The 13,033-nt window shown below is 39.8% G+C and overlaps 1 non-coding gene across 1 annotated transcript; it reads right to left on the bottom strand.

The window, feature by feature from the left end:
• Positions 1 to 9,286: 9,286 nt before the first annotated feature.
• On the bottom strand, positions 9,287 to 9,394 carry LOC112787220 (small nucleolar RNA R71). Its single transcript, XR_003194644.1, has one exon. It is a non-coding gene; the product is annotated as a small nucleolar RNA R71 (small nucleolar RNA).
• Positions 9,395 to 13,033: the final 3,639 nt, after the last annotated feature.

Raw genomic sequence — 13,033 nt, 5'->3', positions numbered from 1 at the left:
AAAATTTTTAAAATCAAGTTGTTTCTTATGAGTCAAATCAAATTTTCAATTTGAAAATTGACAAACCCCAATTTGACGGTTTGTTTTGCCTTAAATTTAGAACATTTTGATAACCTTTTGTCACATTTAGCCTAAGAATTAGCATGGTTTTGTTATCTCTTCCATGATTGTGCTTAAGTGTAAAAAACATGCTTTTTAAGCCTTGTCTTGGTGAATTCTAGTTTCTGTTTGATTCCATACGATGCCTTGATGTGTTTGCTAGTAACCTCAGGTTGAAACTAGGCATGGATCAAAGGAAGCAAGGAAGAAAGCAAGGAAGGAAGCATACAAGTGGAGAGAAGCATAAAAAAGTCAAAGAAGCAAAGTCAGCCATGCACGCGCACGCGCACAAGGCGCTCGCGCGCACATTGCAGAATCGACCAGGGACGCACATGCGTACCATGCGCGCACGCGCCGATGATGGCACATGACCTCATTAATGCAACACGTGCTTGGCGATTTGAGAGGTTTTCTGAACCCATTTTGGCGCCAAATTGCTAAGGAAAAGGAATAAAAGGATGAAGGATTAAGGGAGGATGATCATTGATCACTTGAGATGTTAGTTACCAATTAGTTTAAGTTTAGCTTAGTTTTAGTAGTGAGAGTTAGTTTCTAGAGAGAGAAGCTCTCTCTTCTCTCTAGAATTAGGATTAGAATTAGGTTTAGTTTTTAGATCTAGGTTTTAATCTTTGCTTTCTTCCACTTCTATCTCTCAATTCCTTGTTGTTACATTCATTCTTCTTCTATTCTTTTGTTGTAATTTTCTTTATGTTGTTCTTATGTTTTGTTGTAAATCTACTTTTGCTCCTTCTATTTTCTTTCAATTCAATTAGAGGTAATTCATAATAATTGTGTTCCTTTTGATTGTTGTTGTTAATTCATTGCCATAATTGTTGTTAGATTCTATTTTTGTTATCAATTTACTTTGCTTTTCTTTTATGCCTTCCAAGTGTTTGATGAAATGCTTGGTTGGATTTTAGTATAGATTTTGTATCTCTTGGCTTTGGTAGAGTAATTAGTGATGCTTGAGTTATCTAATTCCTTTATTGATTGACAATTAGAAGTTGCTAATTGATTTGGATACCACTAAAGCTAGTCTTTTCCTTGGGAGTTGGCTAGGACTTGTGGAATCAAGTTGATTCATTCATTTGACTTTCCTTCATAGTTAGAGGTTAACTAAGTGGTAGCAATGGACAATTGTGGTCACAATCGAGGAGGATAACTAGGATAGGACTTCTAATTCTCACAACCTTGCCAAGTGCTTTTTAGTTGTTAGTTTATTTTCATTGTCATTTACATTTCATGTCTCTTATCCCAAAACCCCAAAATACAATCCATAACCAATACCAAGACACTTCATTGTAATTCCTAGGGAGAACGACCCGAGGTTTAAATACTTCGGTTTATAAATTTTAGGGGTTTGTACTAGTGACAAACAACTTTTTGTATGAAAGGATTAGTGATTGGTTTAGAAGCTATACTTGCAACGAGAATTCATTTGTGAAATTCTAAACCGTCAAAAATCCATTCGTCAAAATGGCGCCGTTGCCGGGGATGAGCAATGGTGTTATGTTATTGGTTATTGTACATATGTGAATAGTGTAAATAGCTTGTCTTTTGCTTGTTTACTAGATTTTGTTAGCTTTATTTTTGTTTTTCCATTATGAATTCTCACTTTGGCTTTGAGTTTGGTTCTAAGTGTGTTGTAGGAAATGTGGACTTTAATGGCAACATGTACCATGGATGGAACCGACAAAGATGGGAAGAGCCTCAAGGAATTGATCATTCCTATTGGCAACAACCTTCGGATACTTATAGGTATAATTTCCATCCTAATGCATGCCAACTTAGCGGCTATGATGATTCTTTTTGTGACACTCAACAACCACCATCATATGCCTATGAATCTCATCCTCAACATGACTTTGAACCACCTTACTCACAAGCCTCATACCACCAAACACCTCCATATGATCCTAATCCCTATCCACCATACCAACCACCTTATGAGCCATATGAACCATACATGGAACCACCACCATTCCAACACAATTACTCTCAAGAACCACCTCAAATGTATGAAAATCTCCAGCCACAAGATGAATACCACTTTCCACCACAACCTCCCATGGAAGAATACTCATGTCCTTCAATCCAAGAGTCATATGATCCTACCCATGATATCCAAGAAGAACAAGAGTCAAGGGATCGTTTCAAGGAGACATTGGATCAATTTCAAGCAACCATGGAGTGTTTTGTGCAACAAATGAAAATAATGGAAAATATTGAACCACCACAACCTTACCAAGATGAACCACCTTCCAATTATGAAACTTCCCTCCCAAATAATGAACCTTCTTTTCCACCATCACCTCCCGATGAAGCCCCCACGCAAGAATTGAGAGATCTTGAATCTCATATCTTAAGGCCACAAGAGGAGGATGAAAAGAAGTTTAAGGAGCTAGGAGCCAAGATGGCTATCCTAGTGGAAGCCGTTAGCAACATGGCCTCCTCCCAACTAAGCAATCAAGGAACTCACATTGACGGATGTGGAGAAGCAACCAAGGAGCATAGTGAGGGAGTGAGTTTAGAGCTTCAAGGTGAAGAAAAGGTGTTGAAGCAAGAATTGCCACAAGGGGAGGAAGTTACGATAATTGAGCCGGAAGAAGTGGTTGAAGCCTTTGAAGAGGTTGACCAAGAGATGGATTCAATCATTGAAGAATTCTTATGTACAATTGAATCCTCTCCAATTGGGTTTGACATAGAGGGTAAGGAAGAAGATACCTCACCTCTCATGCCTTTGGTGAGCAATGAAGAAGAAATTGAAGTGGAAGCAAGCCACCAAGAGGAAGAGGTTGAAGCTGAGGAAAGTTGTAAAGAGGTGGAGATAGTCAAGGAAGAGCACAAGGGAGTGGAACTTGCAAGATCATTGGAACCACCCCTTCCTAAGTCACCATCCTACACAACATTCAAGTGGGTAAAATTCTTATCCCTAAGCTTTACTTTCCCACGTGAATATGGTTTGATTGAAAATGATGGTCAACTTAGAGCTCTTTGTGGAGTTAAGAGTAAGAGAGAGTTGTGTAGTGGTTGGAAACATCATTCCAAGTTCATGATGGTTGCATGCTCAAAGTTGAATGGCAATGGTTGGTGTAAAATCAAATGGCATAGGTCTAGAAGGTTGTTTGGAAGCTTCTTTGAGAATTCTAAGGTCATGACACCCAATTGGAGCTATGATGATCAACTCGAAGATGGGTGCAAAAATAAGATTTGGGATCCGGGAATATATGAGGATCAATTTTGGGAGCTCATATCTTGGGAAGAACCTCACCCAAGCTTGGTGGAAATGGTTGGAAATTCTGACAACCAATTGAAGAGCAAGCATCCTTGGAGATTCAAGGATGAGTACAAACATAAGCCACCATGACAATAAGCTCCTCAAAATGTCCAACTTAAGGACTTAAACTAAAAGTGCTAGGTGGGAGACACCCCACCATGGTAAACTCTTTCCTTCCTCTTTTAGTTTTGTTTAATAAGTGATTTGAGTTACCATTGTAGGTAGATGTTTCATACAAATTTGTTTGTACAATTTAATTGTTAGCCTAGTTACATGCATGTTGTGTTTAGTAGTAGATGAATAATACCAAAAATTGCATTTTTTTTTGTGAATTCTATGATGGTTGAGTGAATAAGAGTTGTGAACACTAAGGGGAACACCCAAAAAAAAAAGGGGGGGGGGGGGGGCGCAGACGCGCACTACATGCGGGCGCGCCAACTATTAGATCCTGGAAGTTCGCGCGGACGCGCATCTGCCGCGTCCGCGCCGATCTGCTGCTGCAACTGCTTGGGCCAAATTCCAGAGAGTTAAGCCATTCCTGGGCTGGCTCTAGGCCCCAGGCCCAACCCCATCTGCGCGAGCGCGCGCATCGCGCCAGCGCGCCATTTCACGAATTCGTCAATGCACGCGGACGCGCACTTGCCGCACGCGCCCTTGCGCGGTGCCACCAAACTAGGCCATAGACCAGAGAGTTGGGCGTGTCTCAAGCCCATTCTAAGCCTAAGGCCCAATCTCATGTACGCGTGCGCGCACTGTACACTCACGCGTAGTTCTCCATTCCCCTCAATGCCCGCGGACGCGTACTTGCCGCGTGCGCGCAGGTCTAGTAGCGCAACCTTCAGGCCATTCTCCAGAGAGTTAGGCCTGGGTTGGGCCAACTCTAAGCCCCTAGCCCAACTCCATGCACGCGTGCGCGCACGGTACGCGCACGCGCCCTTCCCTATTTTGCTCACCCTCGCCTAAGCGCGTTGTACGCGCACGCGTAAGAGCCCATTTTTCTCAATGGGCGCGGACGCGCAAGGTGCGCGCACGCGCCAATTCAAAAATCGGGATAACCCTACCTCGCGAAGCACACTGCGCAGTCGCGCAACCTATCCCTCTCAACCTCCATCTTCTTCCCCTCGCCCCATCTACCATCGCAGCAGCAGCACCGCCTCCGCCGCCGCGCCACCTTCACCGCCGGCGACTCGCCCTCACTCACCCTCAACCCCTCTTCCCTTCTCACCACTACCCGTTCTCTCTCTCTCCCTCTCACTCCTCTCAACCGCGCCGTGACCAAGCCCTCCGCCGCCGCCCCGTCTTCACTGCCGGCGGCATTATTTGGGAACCGGTGAACTCTTTTTCGGCCTAGTTATCTCATTTTGCACATTTTTGTATATATTTTGATGCATTTCTAGTTTGCTTTGGATACTTTTATTGCTTATTTTGGATTTTAGATATTTTGATGCTTTTGGATACTTTTAGATATTTTGGATGATAGATTCCATATTTTAGTTTGATTTTTCTTTATACATTTTTGCATATCTCCTTTTGTATATTCTCCTTTTAGTTTGTGGTTGTGATTAGAAATCATGTTTTAAGTGAAACTTAGTCACCCCTTTTTGCATAAGAATTTGGTTTTGAGTGAAAAAGAAAAGGGTAAACTAAGAAAAATTTTTGAATTTTTCAATCACAACAATGCTTAGTCAAACATTGAGGTTTTTCAAGAAAGTTTAAATATAGGGCATTAACCCAACTGATTGAAAGAAAATTTTTGAAACTTGCTTGAAATTCATACCTTGTGAAGCATGTATTGAATTGAGAACACAAGCTTGTGAGACTTGAGCCTATTGATGTGGTTACATTTTATAACCACTTATTTTCCATTCTTGTGTGAAATTGTTCTCTTTCCATGATTGTGATCCTTAATTTGTTTGATTCTATATATCCGTTTATTTCTTGTGTTTGTGCATTTATATGATTGAGGCCATTATTTCATTTGCCACTTACCCAAATAGCCAACCTTTTACTCTCCATTGTTAGCCAATTTTGAGCCTATGCTTAACCAACTCATCCTTATTTTAGCTCATTACAAGCCCAAGGCGGAAAACCAATGAAAGGTCCTTGTTTGGATCTTTGATTAGCCTAGGCTAGTGAGAGTGTGTATTATTCAAGTTGGTGAGGCTTGGGAACATTGGACGGGATAGAAAGGGGCGATACACTTGTATGTTTAGGAATTGGGCACATACTCATGTATTAATCAAATGTAGAGACCTTATGCATTGATGTTCTTGTATTTAGCTTGAAAGAAGAAAAAGAAAAAAAAAATATATATATATATATATATATAAAGAAAAAAAAATGATGAAAAGAAAAAAAATAAAATGAAAGAAAAAGAAAAAAAAAGGGGACAAAATGCCCCAAAGTGAAGTCAATAAAAAGGAATCAATGCATAAGTGTTGTGAAATGAAAAAAATGCATGAGTATGTAAGAAAAAGTGAAGAATGGGTAGTTAGAATAGCTCACATTTGTATAGGTCATTAATTAGGATAGGTGGGAAAGTCTATGCTAATCAAAGACTCAAATCCTAGCCCACTTGACCATAAATGATCCTGCCTTGACCCTAACCCCATTACAACCTAAATGAAAGACCTCATGATGAATGTATGCACGCATTGAATAAATGTTGATTGTTAGAAGAAAATCAAATCTTGGAAAACATGATTAGAAGAGAATTGAGTGAATTAACCCTTAAACACTTGAGTGAATAGAGCGGATACACATCCGGTGAGGGTTCAAAAGTTCAATCACATGTGTTCACCCCCATTATCTATATTCTTGCAAGTTTGAACTCCTTTTAACAATTCAATACAATTGTGGTTTGGACTTGGTCCTTATTACTTAGCTCTTGTACTTACACATGCTCTCTTGGGAATTGATTTGTTTGAACTAAGCATTTCCAATTGCTTTAGATAGTTGCATTTAGATAGGACTCATATAGTTTAGTTGCATTCAATAAATGCCATACCCCTTAGTTCCTTCTTATTTTAGCATGAGGACATGCTAAGGCTTAAGTGTGGGGAGGTTGACAAACCCCAATTTGACGGTTTGTTTTGCCTTGAATTTAGAACATTTTGATAACCTTTTGTCACATTTAGCGTAAGAATTAGCATGGTTTTGTTATCTCTTCCATGATTGTGCTTAAGTGTAAAAAACATGCTTTTTAAGCCTTGTCTTGGTGAATTCTAGTTTCTGTTTGATTCCATACGATGCCTTGATGTGTTTGCTAGTAACCTCAGGTTGAAACTAGGCATGGATCAAAGGAAGCAAGGAAGGAAGCATACAAGTGGAGAGAAGCATAAAAAATTCAAAGAAGCAAAGTCAGCCATGCACGCGCACGCGCACAAGGCGCTCGCGCGCACATTGCAGAATCGACCAGGGACGCGCACGCGTACCATGCGCGCACGCGCCGATGATGGCACATGACCTCATTAATGCAACACGTGCCTGGCGATTTGAGAGGTTTTCTGAACCCATTTTGGCGCCAAATTGCTAAGGGAAAGGAATAAAAGGATGAAGGATTAAGGGAGGATGATCATTGATCACTTGAGATGTTAGTTACCAATTAGTTTAAGTTTAGCTTAGTTTTAGTAGTGAGAGTTAGTTTCTAGAGAGAGAAGCTCTCTCTTCTCTCTAGAATTAGGATTAGAATTAGGTTTAGTTTTTAGATCTAGGTTTTAATCTTTGCTTTCTTCCACTTCTATCTCTCAATTCCTTGTTGTTACATTCATTCTTCTTCTATTCTTTTGTTGTAATTTCCTTTATGTTGTTCTTATGTTTTGTTGTAGATCTACTTTTGCTCCTTCTATTTTCTTTCAATTCAATTAGAGGTAATTTATAATAATTGTGTTCCTTTTGATTGTTGTTGTTAATTCATTGCCATAATTGTTGTTAGATTCTATTTTTGTTATCAATTTACTTTGCTTTTCTTTTATGCCTTCCAAGTGTTTGATGAAATGCTTGGTTGGATTTTAGTATAGATTTTGTATCTCTTGGCTTTGGTAGAGTAATTAGTGATGCTTGAGTTATCTAATTCCTTTATTGATTGACAATTAGAAGTTGCTAATTGATTTGGATACCACTAAAGCTAGTCTTTTCCTTGGGAGTTGGCTAGGACTTGTGGAATCAAGTTGATTCATTCACTTGACTTTCCTTCATAGTTAGAGGTTAACTAAGTGGTAGCAATGGACAATTGTGGTCACAATCGAGGAGGATAACTAGGATAGGACTTCTAATTCTCACAACCTTGCCAAGTGCTTTTTAGTTGTTAGTTTATTTTCATTGTCATTTACATTTCATGTCTCTTATCCCAAAACCCCAAAATACAATCCATAACCAATAACAAGACACTTCATTGTAATTCCTAGGGAGAACGACCCGAGGTTTAAATACTTCGGTTTATAAATTTTAGGGGTTTGTACTAGTGACAAACAACTTTTTGTATGAAAGGATTAGTGATTGGTTTAGAAGCTATACTTGCAACGAGAATTCATTTGTGAAATTCTAAACCGTCAAAAATCCATTCGTCAAAAATCTTATCTTTTTCAAAATCTTTTTCAAAAATCAAATCGTTTTCAAAATTCTTAGTTATTTTCGAAAATTCCAAAAATATTTTTCAAAAATCTTTTTCTTATTTTTATATCAAATTTTCGAAAATAACATAATCAATTAATGTTTTGATTCAAAAATTTTAAGTTTGTTACTTGCTTGTTAAGAAAGATTCAAACTTTAAGTTCTAGAATCATATCTTGTGATTTCTTATGAATCAAGTCATTAATTGAGATTTTAAAAATCAAATCTTTTTCAAAACTAATTTCTAAAATATCTTCTCATCTTATCTTTTTCAAAAATTTGATTTCAAAATATCCCTTCTAACTTCCTAACTTCTTATCTTTTCAAAATTTGTTTCAACTAACTAACTAACTTTTTGTTTGTTTCTTATCTTTTTCAAAACCACCTAACTAACTCTCTTTCTCTCATTTTCGAAAATATCTTCCCCCTTTTTCAAAATTTCTTTTTAATTTATTAATTATTTTAATTTTTAAATCTTAATTTTCGAAAATTACTAACATTTTTCAAAAACTATTTTCAAAAATCACTAACTCTTTTTCAAAAATTATTTTCGAAAATTCCTTCTCTCTCATCTTATTCTATTTATTTATTCATCTACTAACATCTCATCTCACATCTCAACCCTCCTCACAGTTGTGTTTCCTCCATTATATTACATTCTTTGTCTCCCCCTCTTCTTCCACTCACAAAGGGATCCCTATACTACTGTGGTATAAAGGATCCATATTATTATTATTATCTTTTCTGTGCCCTCTTCTTTGTCATATGAGCAGGAGCAAGGACAAGAACATTCTTGTTGAAGCAGATCCAGAACCTGAAAGGACCCTGAAGAGAAAATTAAGAGAAGCTAAAATACAACAATCCAGAGATAACCTTTCAGAAATTTTCGAACAGGAAGAGGAGATGGCAGCCGAAAATAATAATAATGTAAGGAAGATGCTTGGTGACTTTACTGCACCTGATTCCAATTTACATGGAAGAAGCATCTCCATTCCTGCCATTGGAGCAAACAACTTTGAGCTGAAACCTCAATTAGTTTCTCTGATGCAGCAGAACTGTAAGTTTCATGGACTTCCATCTGAAGATCCTTTTCAGTTCTTAACTGAATTCTTGCAGATATGTGATACTGTTAAGACTAATGGAGTAGATCCTGAAGTTTACAGGCTCATACTTTTCCCTTTTGCTGTAAGAGACAGAGCTAGATTATGGTTGGATTCTCAACCCAAAGACAGCCTAAACTCTTGGGATAAGCTGGTCACAACTTTCTTAGCCAAGTACTTTCCTCCTCAAAAGTTGAGCAAGCTTAGAGCTGATGTTCAAACCTTCAGACAGAAAGAAGGTGAATCCCTCTATGAAGCTTGGGAAAGATACAAACAATTGACCAAAAAGTGTCCTTCTGACATGCTTTCAGAATAGACCATCCTGGATATATTCTATGATGGTTTATCTGAGCTATCAAAGATGTCACTGGACACTTCTGCAGGTGGATCCATTCACCTAAAGAAAACGCCTGCAGAAGCTCAAGAACTCATTGACATGGTTGCTAATAACCAGTTCATGTACACTTCTGAAAGGAATCCTGTGAGTAATGGGACGCCTATGAAGAAGGGAGTTCTTGAAGTTGATACTCTGAATGCCATATTGGCTCAGAATAAAATATTGACTCAGCAAGTCAATATGATCACTCAGAGTCTGCATGGAATGCAAGCAGCATCCAACAGTACTCAAGAGGCTTCTTATGCAGAAGAAGCTTATGATCCTGAGAACCCTGCAATAGCAGAGGTAAATTACTTAGGTGAACCTTATGGAAACACCTATAACTCATCATGGAGAAATCATCCAAATTTCTCATGGAAGGATCAAAAGCCTCAACAAGGCTTTAATAATGGTGGAAGAAACAGGTTTAGCAATAGCAAACCTTTTCCATCATCCACTCAGCAACAGACAGAGAACTCTGAACAAAATGCTTCTAATTTATCAAATCTAGTCTCTGATTTGTCCAAGGCCACTGTAAGTTTCATGAATGAAACAAGGTATTCCATTAGAAATTTGGAAGCACAAGTGGGCCAGCTGAGTAAAAGGATCACTGAAATCCCTCCTAGTACTCTCCCAAGCAATACAGAAGAGAATCCAAAAGGAGAGTGCAAGGCCATTGACATAACCAAAATGGCTGAACCCAAAGAAGGAGAGGAGGACGTGAATCCCAAGAAGGAAGACCTCCTGGGACGTCCAGTGATCAATAAGGAGCTTCCCTCTGAGGAACCAAAGGACTCTGAGGCTCATCTAGAGACCATAGAGATTCCATTGAACCTCCTTATGCCCTTCATGAGCTCTGATGAGTATTCCTCTTCTGAAGAGAATGAGGATGTTACTGAAGAGCAAAATGCCAAGTTTCTTGGTGCAATCATGAAGCTGAATGCCAAATTATTTGGCATTGATACTTGAGAAGTTGAACCTCCCTTGTTCATCAATGAACTAAGTGATCTGGATCAACTGACATTGCCTCAGAAGAGACAGGATCCTGGGAAGTTCATAATACCTTGTACCATAGGCACCATGATCTTTAAGGCTCTGTGTGACCTTGGTTCAGGGATAAACCTCATGCCCCTCTCTGTAATAGAGAAACTGGGAATCTATGGGGTGCAAGCTGCTAAAATCTCATTAGAGATGGCAGACAGTTCTAGAAAACAGGCTTATGGACAAGTAGAGGACGTGTTAGTAAAGGTTGAAGGCCTTTACATCCCTACTGATTTCATAGTCTTGGATACTGGAAAGGAAGAGGATGAATCCATCATCCTAGGAAGACCTTTCCTGGCCACAGCAAGAGCTGTGATTAATGTTGACAGAGGTGAAATAGTCCTTCAATGGAATGAGGACTCCCTTGTGTTTAAAACTCAAGGATCTCCCTCTGCAACCATAGAGAGGAAGCATGAAAAGCTTCTCTCAGAGCAGAGTCAACCCAAGCCCCCACAGTCAAACTCTAAGTTTGGTGTTAGGAGGCCACAACCAAACTCTAAGTTTGGTGTTGAACTCCTATATCCAAACTCTAAGTTTGGTGTTGGAGAGTTTCAACAATGCTCTGAACATCTGTGAGGCTCCATGAGAGTCCACTGTCAAGCTATTGACATTAAAGAAGCGCTTGTTGGGAGGCAACCCAATGTTTATTTATCTAATTTTTATTTTCATTGTTTTTCATGTCTTTATAGGTTCATGATCATGTGGAGTCACAAAATAAATAGAAAAATTGAAAACAGAATAAAAAACAACAGAAGAAAAATCACACCCTGGAGGAGCATCTGTTTGGCGTTCAGTGCCAGAACAGAGCATGGTTCTGGCGCTGAACGCCCAAAATGGGCAGCTTCTGCGCGCTGAACGCTAGAACAGGCATGGTTCTGGCGTTCAACGCCAGAAATGGCACACAAATGGGCGTTGAACGCCCAAAATGGCCACCAACCTGGCGCTGAACGCCCAGAGTTGTGTGCAAAGGCATTTTTACATGCCTAATGGGTGCAGGGATGTAAATCCATGAACACCTCAGGATCTGTGGACCCCACAGGATCCACTCAGGATCTGTGGACCCCACAGGATCCCCACCTACCTCCACTCACTTCTTCTCACCACTCTCTTTCACACAACCCCATAAACACTCTTCCCCATAAACCTACCTCATAAACTCCACCTACCTTCAAAATTCAAAACCAATTTCCCACCCAAACCCACCCATATGGCCGAAACCTTTCCCCCCTCCCTTCCCTATATAAAGCCCTCCATTCTTCTTCAAATTCACATACCACAACCATATCTTCTCCTCTTGGCCGAAACCACATCTCCCTCTCCCTCTCCATATTTCTTCTTCTTCTTCTTCTACTGTTTTGTTTATTGCTCGAGGGCGAGCAATATTCTAAGTTTGGTGTGGTAAAAGCATAGCTTTTTTGTTTTTCCATTACCATTGATGGCATCTAAGACCGGAGAATCCTCTAGAAGAGGGAAAGGGAAGACAAAAGCTTCCACCTCCGAGTCATGGGAGATGGAAAGGTTCATCTCCAAAACCCATCAAGACCACTTCTATAATGTTGTGGCCAAGAAGAAGGTGATCCCTGAGGTCCCTTTCAAACTCAAAAGAAATGAGTATCCGGAGATCCGACATGAAATTCAAAGAAGAGGTTGGGAATTCTAACAAATCCCATCCAACAAGTCGGCATCCTAATGGTTCAAGAGTTCTATGCTAATGCATGGATCACCAAGAACCATGATCAAAGTAAGAACCCGGATCCAAAGAACTATGTTACAATGGTTCGGGGGAAATACTTGGATTTTAGTCCAAAAAATGTGAGGTTGGCGTTTAACTTGCCCATAATGCAAGGAGATGAACGCCCCTACACTAGAAGGGTCAACTTTGATAAAAGATTGGACCAAGTCTTTATGGACATATGTGTAGAAGGAGCTCAATGGAAGATTGACTCCAAAGGCAAGCCGGTTCAACTAAGAAGATTAGACCTCAAGCCTATAGCTAGAGGATGGTTGGAGTTCATTCAATGTTCAATCATTCCCACTAGCAACCGGTCTGAAGTTACTATAGACCGGGCCATCATGATCCATAGCATCATGATTGGAGAAGAGGTGGAAGTTCATGAGATTATACCTCAAGAACTCTACAAGGTGGCTGACAAGTCCTCCACTATGGCAAGGTTAGCCTTTCCTCACCTCATTTGCCACCTATGCAATTCGGCTGGGATTGACATAGAGGGAGATATCCTCATTAAAGAGGACAAGCCCATCACTAAGAAAAAGATGGAGCAAGCAAGAGAGCCCAGTCATGGAGCTCAAGAGGCGCAAGAAGCTCATTTCCATGAGATCCCGGAGATGCCTCAAATGCACTTTCCTCCATAAAATTATTGGGAGAAAATCAACACCTCCCTAGGAGAATTGAGTTCCAATATGGGACAACTAAGGGTGGAACATCAAGAGCACTCCATCATGCTTCATGAAATAAGAGAAGATCAAAAAGCAATGAGGGAGGAGCAACAAAGACAAGGAAGAGACATA

This window comes from Arachis hypogaea, chromosome 20 (genome assembly GCF_003086295.3).
Source record: "Arachis hypogaea cultivar Tifrunner chromosome 20, arahy.Tifrunner.gnm2.J5K5, whole genome shotgun sequence".
NCBI lineage: Eukaryota > Viridiplantae > Streptophyta > Magnoliopsida > Fabales > Fabaceae > Arachis > Arachis hypogaea.
The sequence above is the reverse complement of the archived record's forward strand: the minus strand, read 5'-3'. Positions and strand labels throughout refer to the sequence as shown.